Below are 7,947 nucleotides of genomic sequence, written 5' to 3'. Positions count from 1 at the left end.
TGTTTTTTTTGTAGATTTTTTATCTTGAAGGATTAAATACTGAGTACTAATCCAGTATTCCCTCTGTTGGCATTGTCAGAAATAAAGGAAGTACTGTGCTTTTCATTTTATCAGCTTCTCTTAAAAAGAGAATGTTGACAACCTCGTCTAGAGACCAGTTGGCTTTGTGGGCAAACTGCAGGGGGTCCAGGAGTACACTTATAAATGGACTGATAAATGATTATGCAGAATTATTACACAAATTAGCTGATATTCGACCAGTGAAATCATCAAAAGGGAAAACTACTTATGAAAAACTAAGTGAATACTAAAAATCAAGGTAGTGAATTTGATTGCACCAAGGTCTCAGTGACTAAAAGTTACTTGCATCTGCATTGTGGTGATGCAGTACTGATTCTGCTGACTGATGGATGCGTTGATGGTCAAGCCAGCGTGCTGATACAGGTGTGAACAAACATGGACAGAGTGGAACCTTGTCCCTTCTTCCAATCACAGATGAACTCAAAAAGAGCTTAAGATGGTACTCAAAAAGACCTCAAACAGAACTCAAAAGGAAGTCAAGAAGAACTTCTTAAGTACTGAAAGTGGTGCTTGAAGGCAGCATTCTTTTAAAGGGATGTTTGCATATCATTATGGGATGTGGGTGGTACAGTGACTCAGTGGTTAGTACTGTCGTCTCACAGCTAAAAGATCCCTGGTTCTCGTCCCGGCCTGGGCCAGGGATCTTTCTGTGTGGAGTCTGCATGTTCTCCCTGGTTCTCTACAGGTTCTCCGGCTTCCTCCCACAGTCCGGAGAAATGCTGAGATTAACTGGTGATTGTAAGTTGTCCGTAGGTGTGAATATGAGTGTCCTTTGTTGTCTGCAAACTAATAGATCGAAGCAAAGTCTCCTTCTCTAGAGGTGCACCATTCAATAGCCTCCTCCTGAGAGCACAAATGTCACACTGATCTGACAGACCTGGAAGATGTTTTTTTTGGGGGGGGGGTTTCAACAATCTCCTATGCTAGGAGCTCGGTGCAGTGATGAGTAGGATGGTCGAGGAAACCAGCCCAAAAAAAGCCATGCTGCTAGCCACACTTCCACCTGAGCAGTGTCAGCACAGCAGCAGTCAAACTTGGTGACAATTAGCCTGTCCCTGGTAGCTGCCCAGTATTTTACAGGGTGTGTTATAAACTGTTTCCTTCCACAAATACAGGTGGACAGTACATATACTTGTTGGAGCAAAAAGAGAAAAACGAATTAGTTGAAAATGCTTAATTAGAAGATGGTTTCCTGGTTTGTCATCAAAATGCATTAAAAACCTGTGGATTACATGCTATTCCACTTCAGATATCCGTTTATAGTCGCATGAGAACTGGGAGATGATCTGAACAGCTTTCTGTCAAGTCAGCAGACCAGATTTTGAACAATAAATTACAAAAAAAATGGAGAAGGGCAGAGCAGAGGACAAGAAGGGAGAGACAGTGAGTGGGAGGAACAAGAAAATGATCGGGAGAGGGGGAGCTGATGGAAGAAAGTGGTAAAAGGAGAGTGAGAAGTGCTTATATGACAGAAGCAGAGCACTGAGAGATACTTGTAGGCTTTCAGTAAAACCCAGTGGGCCTCTCGGTCTCTCATCTGTACGGGGTTTTCACTCACACTCACATATTTCCTACAAGGAAATGGGACGGAGCTGCTGCAACCTCACAAATGACAACATCCCAAGTCGTCACTGTTTGTGAAACCTGAGCTACTTGTGCTCGAGGTTCATACTGTCTCCAACAAACATGAGGAAGATTTGTCGTGAAAATCCCCCAAAATATGAGGCCACTTTAAAAACTTCTCCGCCTCACCCAGAAACAAGAGCTAGAACTCCCATTTTAAGGCATAAATGGCAAATGGTCTGCACTTATATAGCACTTTTATCCAAAGCGCTTTACAATGTGTTTCTCATTCACCCATTCACACACACACACATTCATACACCGATGGTGCCAGAGCTGCTGCCTGCCATTGGGAGCAACTTCGGGTTCAGTGTCTTGCCCAAGGACACTTCGACGGTGATCGAACCGCCAACCTTGCGATTGGAGGACCCGCTCTACCACCTGAGCCACAGCCGCCCTGACATAACTGTACACTATTCAGTCTTTTATCACTGACCACAAAAATGTTTAATGTCATTTCTTTTCAAGGAGAGGAAAGCTGCTGTGCTGTTGCTCCTGGCTAAGTCAGACAGTACCACAGCACGCCAGCTCCAAGATCTCCACTTTTTTCTTTGATTACTTTTTTGTGGACAGTGATATAATGCTTCACAGTATACAGTTATGTCCCAAAACCTCAAACTACGCTGAAAAGCCATTTAAGAAATGGTCAACGGTGAAAAGACATTCATAACAGGTCAAATGTGAGATTTTTTTTTGAAGATGTTGACTGAGCGTTTGCAGTTAAACCCATACTTCTCAGGGATTTGCAGTCTTCAACGTCTTAATCCTTTAAGGTCAGAGCAGAGAACATATCCACAGCCTAGTTATTGCTAGCCCAGGTCCTAAGCTACTGAGCTAACCAGCTGTTGGGGAAAAGTAACACAAAGCTGTAAGCCTTCATTATACTCCCTTGCAGATGCAGACACGGACAGTCTCTGACAGCCACAGATGTGTAAAATATATTACTGGCCTTACACTACTTATGTTGGAGGACCACAAAACACATTTTTATGCATGCATATTACAGCAGTAAAAGCAATGTCTTATTTTACATTAATGTTCAAAGCTGTCCTCATTACAATGTCCTGAAAGCTTCTGGTTGGCAGCACACAGCCTATGGTTTCATATTTATGAGGTTTTATATGAAACTTTATTGCCTTGAACATGTGTCTTCGTCTAAACCAAATTTCGCCTAATAGTCCAACATGACTTTGGAGAAGTTCCTTTACAATAACCAATACCATCTCTCGTTCAACCAACAACTGAACAAATTGTCAAATGATTAAGCAGATTTGGCTTCATGTCACGTCATATTTTATGTGGTTGAAAAGAGGGTGAATAGAGGTCTAAGATGTTCGGACCAAATACACCAAGTTTTCGAAGAGAAATTAACAAATTCCCATTGTCTGCTTAAAAAAAAATTAAACAAAAGACATAACCTGTAGTTAAAAGGCACAAATTGTCTTGATCCTTTTATGCTTTATGTAAGCCACTTTACAAAGCTACGGTGTTTAAATGTGTTTTACAAATAAAATTACTCTGCCTTGCCATGCCTCGAAATAAACTTAAGAAATATATACACTATAAAACAGTGGTTTCAAAGTAAATCTAGGGGTTTGTGACACATAGCCCACAATTCCACCAAGTATTGCTGAGAAAATCATGAATTGATTTTGATTTGATTGAATCAATTGATAGAAATGTAGCGACTCATGAGAATGATATCTATTTACTCAAACACCACCGGCAAACTGCTATGCAACAAAACAAACAAAAACAGTGCTGTACTTACTCCCTCATGCCTTGAATCAATGGAAATGCTTACTTGCTGTGATACATCACATGCAGCTGCAGCTGCTGTCAATCACTACCATGATGTCGGCCACAGAGATTTTTTGGCAAGCAAGCTACCAGAATGCAGCTCCTGAAAATTCTTAAGCAGACTAAGAAAATATGATAACTTTACTGAATTTGACATTAGCAGCATAAGGGGACCACAATGTGTGATATGTCCATGGCTGTACAGTTATAAACCAAAGCCACAAAGCCAACCGAGCTTAAGTGCCATCTGACAGCGCAACACCGGCCCCATGCAAGTAAATCCAAAGACTTTCCCTGTAGAAGTGCACACCTTCCAGGACAAAAGCGAATGGTTAATCCTCCAGCAATTTCACAAAAAGCACAGAGTTTTATTTGGTGACAGTGAAGATTGCAAACATGGTGTGCAAGGCACGTTTACATGTGGAATGTGGCATTAGAGTCTGCCTTTCAACTGTCACTGCAGGAAGTGAGAGCTGCGCAGCGACAGACAAGCACACACTAAATTCACATTTACCAGTTTAAGGTTAATTGTTGTTATTGCATAAGGGAATAAAAGAATGCTACATACATTTTTTCAAAAACAGGGCCGAACATCCACATTATGTTTTGTAACAGTTCTTAGGTTATATTGATGATTGGTATACAGTCATCTGTAAGATAACTCACATGGCCAGTAGTGGTCAACGGGTAACAACTGTACTAGCACATTAGCAAATCACTCATGTCCACGCTAGCTTACTCCGTCATGGGTCAGCAAATAGGCACTATATGCATCCTGATCATCAGCTGATGAGCTAAAACATTCAAAACCACCAATACTGTACTTTCTAACTCAATCCAAACTCCAGCAGCCAGAGGTCAGGATAGCCTGCTCTGCTAGACTGAACCAGAGCTCTGACGTTTGAAAAGAAAATTTCTTCCAAAGTAGCCACAAAGCATTTGGGATCATGTGCTATCGTCTTAACTCAGCATTCCAAAGGAATGGATCACTAGCTACAAACTGAAGGATTAATATAATGCAAACATGTGTTTACTGAAAAAATGTACTGTACACACACCTGCCACTAACACACACAGCCTGTCTCATATTATAAGCACACACCCCATATAACATGTTGAGTATCATAACATATCTGTTAGACAGAACTACACACCAGTCAGTAAACTCAGTCAGTGTTTCATCAGAGGGAAATAATGTATTTTTACACACATTCATCACTTGCTGCTATGAATTCTGTTTTTGAATTCTGCGTCTCTTTACGGCACCGGAGTCAAAAAATCGTTGGTGTTCAGATGATCATTCTCCACATGCTTTTCTCTCAGATTGATTTTGATAGTTAAAATGTTTTTTGTTGTTTGTTTATCTAAAATGATTACACAAAAACATTTTCACATGGAAATCTTATTATGAGAAAAGAACTCTCCCAACCAATGCTATGGATGATTTGTCTGCAGGTCAAATGTCATCAAAACTATGAACTTGGATGTTGTACTAACAAACCTGCGTGTAGATGTTTGTACTTGCAAAATCAGTTAAACAGACGGTACAATAAAATCACTTTGAGCCACTCACTGAGGTAGAAATCTCAGTTTTAGTAATGAGCATGTGAAGCTTGTCAGTGAAGCTTTGTGTGTGCAACGCCAATGTCAGAATGATTTCAGTGTTTTTCCATGTACATGAAGACCCCCTGGAACCACTTCAAGGACCTCCTGTGCCTTCTGATGCATATTTAAAGCTGAAGAAGCAGCGAACAGAAGCTAGGCCAAAATCCAATGAAGACTTCACTCATCTGCACTACATACTGTCCAGGCTTCAGTTGGCAGCATTTGGGGACAATACTGAAGTCACTCATGCAGCCACAACTGCATGGAGCATGAAGCCAGTGAGTGACATCAGATGTAAATACAACAAGCTGGGGGGGAAAAAATGCTTTTCTGGACGTGTAAGCCACGTTTTGTTCTGCTTCATAACACCAAAAAGACGACCTCTTGGGAATATTGTTCTACTGGAGCAAACACGAGACACCTTTACGTCACCAAACTTTTCTGACTACATGTCAGTGAATGCAGTTTTTACCTTTCCGTTGACTTTTCCGGTCCTTGAACTCAGTGAAACATCTCTTTCTTCCCTTTTCCTTCAGGACTCGAGCGGCTCCTACAAACTCGCCCCTCTACCGTGAAAAAAAACTCGCGGCCGCCGCTCAGTCGTGGGTGTCGCCCCGGGTTTTAATCCTCTCTCTGGGAAAAACGAGCCCGTTCGCTGCCGCAAACTCTTTGTCCGTTTCCAGAAATGTCATGTTTTAACTGTTAAAGAAAGAAGCGGTAGCCTACGAGAGAAGTGGCAGGAAGCCCCCCCCTCCCCAGCAGCAGCAGCACCCCCCCGGTCCGTCCGCCTGACCTGCAGTATGAGAGGAATGTCCAGCCCCCCCACCCCCAAACGTCCTCCAGCTAATGGAAAACTGGATGAAAAAGTTTTTTTAGAGTAAGGAAATCCCTCCTCCTTCCTCCTCCTTCAGCCTGTTTTCTAATCGAATCAGTCACATTCTTTCAAAGCAGGCACGAAGCGGCCAGGAGAGGTAACCAACAGGCTCAAGTTTTAAAAAAAAAAAACGAGATTACAGCCGAAATATCCACATAATAAAATAATGTCCTTCGATGTCCGTCTTCAGTGGGCTACATTCCCCAAATAAATACCCATGCTTAGGATGCCAACTTTGTGCAACCCTCCAAGACTTTAATTGTTCCGTTAGTGTTGTGTGATTCGCTCATGTCACAATCAGCAACTCACAAAATAAAAAAAAAAAAGTAGAAAGGAATCTGAAGGAGAATGGGGGGGAAAAGAATATGACAAAGAGGCTTTGTGAGTATGAGCAGACTGTCGGCCCTTCTGCTGCCTTTAAGTGCTATCGGAAATATTGGAATTTCGAGAGACAATACACGTGCGGACTAATTGTTGGTTGCTAACTACGCCATAAAGCCAGAAGAACGTGGCGGTGAGCCCCGACTGAAGGCTGCAACTTGTGGTGGCCGCAGAGTTTTAACTAACCCTAATTACGCAATAGAAACGTTAAACACCTTTTTTTTTTCATCAGAGCTTGAAGTGACAGTGAGTGCATGAAGGCTTTTTGTGAGAGGATTATTTGAGCTGGCAGAAAACTACAAAGCAGGAGCCCATATGTGTCAGACAGGTAGCTCGGTGGGCATCGCAGACCGTGATGTTTTGTAAGAGAGGCAGACAGGAAGTGACCAGACACTAGATAGAGCCATCCTGAGACTGAGCTAATCAAGTTACAGTAACTTGAAGGAGTTTCAGTCTCACTACTCATGTCTCCCTGCACAAGATGAAACTGGTCACACTGCTAGTAGAAAGAGCAGAGCCCTGCAAAATAATGTGCCACCAAGAGGAACAGTCAAATAAGAACCCACGTGGATTACCTCCCACCCACAGCAGTCAGGACTGAAATGTTCACACTTCTCGCCTTGGCACAACCATGTCTTCCACACTGGATGTGGTCCCAAATATTGCCAAGCTAGTCATGATCACTAATCCCATCGGGTTGGTGCTGCCTCTGGAGGTTGCCAGTGAAAATAAATTCCACCCCTGAGATCTTACAGTAACAAATGATCAACCAGTTGAGGGACCACAGCACCATATAGACAGGGGTGCATCCAGAAATGTATTGTAGGGGTGGCAAGATGAAGCTCCTGAAAAACATGGGGTGGAACACCAAAAGACAAAACCGAATTTTGGTAATTCTCTTATGCTCTTTATGTATATAAGTGTCTTGGGATTGTTGTTGACAATAAGCTGTCTTTTAATGAAAACACAGACATTGTTTACAAAAAAATCACAGCAGCATCTGCACTTCCTCCGTAAGCTAAATCAGTTTGGGGTGTGAAGCAAACTAATGTCAGTGTTTTATCACTCCATGGTTGCATCAGTCCTGACCTTTGCCATCATCTCCTGGTGTGGCAGCCTCTCATTAGGAGATTTTTAAAAAAGAAGGTTAGGACACATTGTTAAAGTTGCCAGTAAAATCATTGGTGTTATACGACCTACAGTCTTTTGCAGGAGGGTACACTCTAAGGCTCGGGATATCATTCAGTGCCCTGATCATCCCCTGCATGCTGAGTTTGAGCTCCTACCCTCTGGCAGGAGATTTAGACTGATCTCAAACATAAAAACAAAAGATTATTTTTGTTGAACTTTTATAGCTGATTGAGCAGGTATCAAATGAAATGAAACTTTATTTGTATAATACTTCTCATACAAAAAAGCAACACAGTGCTTTACAGCATTAAAAAGCATTGCAAAAAAAACCCAAAACAAGAACATGCGTCCCTTCCACACTCCATGTATACACATACACACATACACATACATACCCACACACACACACTCACACACACACTCTCACCACTGGCCGTAGGGAGACATGGCAT

At 42.1% G+C, this 7,947-nt stretch overlaps 1 protein-coding gene across 3 annotated transcripts in view; it reads right to left on the bottom strand.

Moving 5' to 3' along the window:
• The window catches only part of amot (angiomotin), a 37,912-nt gene extending 32,057 nt beyond the window's left edge, over nucleotides 1-5,855 (bottom strand). For all 3 annotated transcript variants that reach the window (XM_008280064.1, XM_008280066.1, XM_008280067.1), the window contains exon 1: nucleotides 5,582-5,855. The gene's annotated coding sequence lies outside the window, so the exon portion shown is untranslated. The remainder of the gene's footprint in view (nucleotides 1-5,581) is intronic.
• Between the last annotated feature and the right edge of the window lie 2,092 nt (nucleotides 5,856-7,947).

The sequence above is a fragment of the Stegastes partitus genome, unplaced genomic scaffold (assembly GCF_000690725.1).
Source record: "Stegastes partitus isolate 25-593 unplaced genomic scaffold, Stegastes_partitus-1.0.2 Scaffold180, whole genome shotgun sequence".
In the NCBI taxonomy this organism is placed as follows: domain Eukaryota; kingdom Metazoa; phylum Chordata; class Actinopteri; family Pomacentridae; genus Stegastes; species Stegastes partitus.
The sequence above is the reverse complement of the archived record's forward strand: the minus strand, read 5'-3'. Positions and strand labels throughout refer to the sequence as shown.